The 2878-nt window shown below is 41.8% G+C and overlaps 1 long non-coding RNA gene across 1 annotated transcript; it reads left to right on the top strand.

Annotated features, from left to right (window-relative positions):
- The first annotated feature begins 661 nt into the window (after nucleotides 1-661).
- On the top strand, nucleotides 662-2515 carry LOC113471966. Its single transcript, XR_003394464.1, has 3 exons — nucleotides 662-784; nucleotides 981-1553; nucleotides 2314-2515. It is a non-coding gene; the product is annotated as an uncharacterized LOC113471966 (long non-coding RNA).
- Nucleotides 2516-2878: the final 363 nt, after the last annotated feature.

Raw genomic sequence — 2878 nt, forward strand, 5'->3', positions numbered from 1 at the left:
ATAGTAATAATAATGAACTCTTGAGTGGAAGGCAACCATTTGACGAGGTCAACGACGGAGGCGTTCTCTACCACCCAACCCTGAAATTTCTATTATTATCGGGTCAAATTTCATCCTCAAATAAATGAGGATAAAATAAATTCCATGCCTCGGCTGGGATTGAACCTGCGCCCTACTGTTTACCAGGCGAACGCCTTGACCGGTCCAACTTTCTTGACTTGGCGGGGAGGAGGGCTACCACGCTCCTTAATCTGGTAGCAAGTAGCAAGTTACTGTTTTTCTCAAATTTCTTACCTTCTTCATAACGGCGCCATAGATTAGACTCGACTGTGCGAGACACAGTAGCGCTACGAGAAAAGCGTTCATGACGCGAGAACGTACGACCTCGAACGAACTGTAACGAGGTCTTCCGAACTGTAACGAGATTTGTCGAACGGCTCAAGACATGGTGTGGCGGGCGGGAAGAGGACGAAGCGAGAACAAACGAAGATACGCGAAGAATGAGTTGGGATAAACGAAAATTCGAGAAAGTTGTGGAAACGAAAACACGGAGGGGAGGTTTAGTATAAACGTATTTACGCGAAGAAAAGGTTCAATAAACGAAGCTTGTCGAAAGGAAATCTAAGAAAAACGAAGAATCCCGAAGAAAGAATCGGGGAAGTTTAGTATAAACGTATTTACGCGAAGAAAAGGTTCAATGAACGAAGCTTGTCGAAAGGAAGTCTAAGAAAAACGAAGAATCCCGAAGAAAGAATCGGGATGAACAAAAATTGACGAAAAAGAGGTTGGTTTGACGACGCCTTCCAAAATCAGTTGTCGAAGAACAGCACCGCACGTTGTCAAATCCGTAGACCGAAATTAAAGTGTTTTTCAGTCACACACGACTTTTCAATTCCGTGCTTGAAATACAAGCTAAACTTCCTTACGGAATTCTTACAAAGTCAAATGCCTTCCAAACATCCTGATATACGTATATTTAGGTTGGTTTGACGACGCCTTCCAAAATCAGTTGTCAAAGAACAGCACCGCACGTTGTCAAATCCGTGGACCGAAATTAAAGTGTTTTTCAGTCACACACGACTTTTTAATTCGTGCTTGAAATACAAGCTAAACTTCCTTAAGGAATTCTTACAAAGTCAAATGCCTTCCCAACATCCTGATATACGTATTTGGCTTTCAAAACTTCCTTTTCTTTGCCTCGTGCGTTTGGTTGTTTCTTCACACCGTGTTGTCACAACTAGAAAAATAGTTTGTCACATGTTTTCAACAAACGTTGGAGAGTTGAGTTCACAACTGTATGACTATCAACTTCACACGTCACTCCAAGGATCACTTTAGAATTGAAAAGTCGTTTTTGTTTAACAGTTAAAATTCACGCTCAAAATTGGCCGAAACCGTCAAACCGAACGATGAAAAACTGGCGTTAAAATGAGGCCTTAAAAAATTGTTTAATCGTCTTTATCTTGAATTGGTCGGATCGAAAGATGAGTTTCTGTAGTTAAAACAGAGCCTAAAACCACGTTTAATCGAAAATTGGTCGGGGTGAGAAAAAGGTGGTTTTAACGTTTAAACGTCTTTATCTTGAATTAATCGGGTTGAAAAATGGCTTTCCTTTCAACTTTAACCCTTGCCGTCGTCCGTCAACTATCGGGTCGGAGTTGTACCACCGTTGGTCACACCGCTTCACCGTCCGAAAGTCCGCGTTTCGTGCAACCTCAAACGGTTAACTCCCCATCGTTGAAGAAACCCGAAACGGACGAACGAAAAAAAGAGTGAAAAGAAAAAGACTGAATTCTCCCCATTCCGGACACAATGGGAAGTTTTAGTTTGGCTATCAGGTGGGGCGATCTGATAATGGTGTGTGTACCTATCAACTTCACACGTCACTCCAAGGATCACTTTAGAATTGAAAAGTCGTTTTTGTTTAACAGTTAAAATTCACGCTCAAAATTGGCCGAAACCGTCAAACCGAACGATAAAAAAACTGGCGTTAAAATGAGGCCTTAAAAAATTGTTTAATCGTCTTTATCTTGAATTGGTCGGATCGAAAGATGAGTTTCTGTAGTTATATCAACTTCACACGTCACTCCAAGGATCACTTGAAAAGTCGTTTTTTTTTTAACAGTTAAAATTCACGCTCAAAATTGGCCGAAACCGTCAAACCGAACGATGAAAAACTGGCGTTAAAATGAGGCCTTAAAAAATTGTTTAATCGTCTTTATCTTGAATTGGTCGGATCGAAAGATGAGTTTCTGTAGTTAAAACAGAGCCTAAAACCACGTTTAATCGAAAATTGGTCGGGGTGAGAAAAAGGGCTTTCTTTTAAGCTAACGTGGTTTTAACGTTTAAACGTCTTTATCTTGAATTAATCGGGTTGAAAAATGGCTTTCCTTTCAACTTTAACCCTTGCCGTCTTCCGTCAACTATCGGGTCGAAGTTGTACCACCGTTGGTCACACCGCTTCACCGTCCGAAAGTCCGCGTTTCGTGACACCTCAAACGGTTAACTCCCCATCGTTGAAGAAATCCGAAATGGACGAACGAAAAAAAGAGTGAAACGAAAAAGACTGAATTCTCCCCATTCCGGACACAATGGGAAGTTTTAGTTTGGCTATCAGGTGGGGCGATCTGATAATGGTGTGTGTACTGGCCGTGTTAGGTCACTGGTATTAGGGGTCAGGCGATGGGTTCACAACTGGCCTTGGTAGGGTAGAATAGAATATACCAAGTTTATCCTGCCCGCATAGGACTGAATAGTCGCTTTACCCCAGCTGGTAGACAGAAGGACATGAGTTCAATATAATAGTAATAATAATGAACTCTTGAGTGGAAGGCAACCATTTGACGAGGTCAACGACGGAGGCGTTCTCTACCACCCA

This window comes from Diaphorina citri, unplaced genomic scaffold, assembly GCF_000475195.1.
Source record: "Diaphorina citri unplaced genomic scaffold, Diaci psyllid genome assembly version 1.1 scaffold3432, whole genome shotgun sequence".
Classification (NCBI taxonomy): domain Eukaryota; kingdom Metazoa; phylum Arthropoda; class Insecta; order Hemiptera; family Psyllidae; genus Diaphorina; species Diaphorina citri.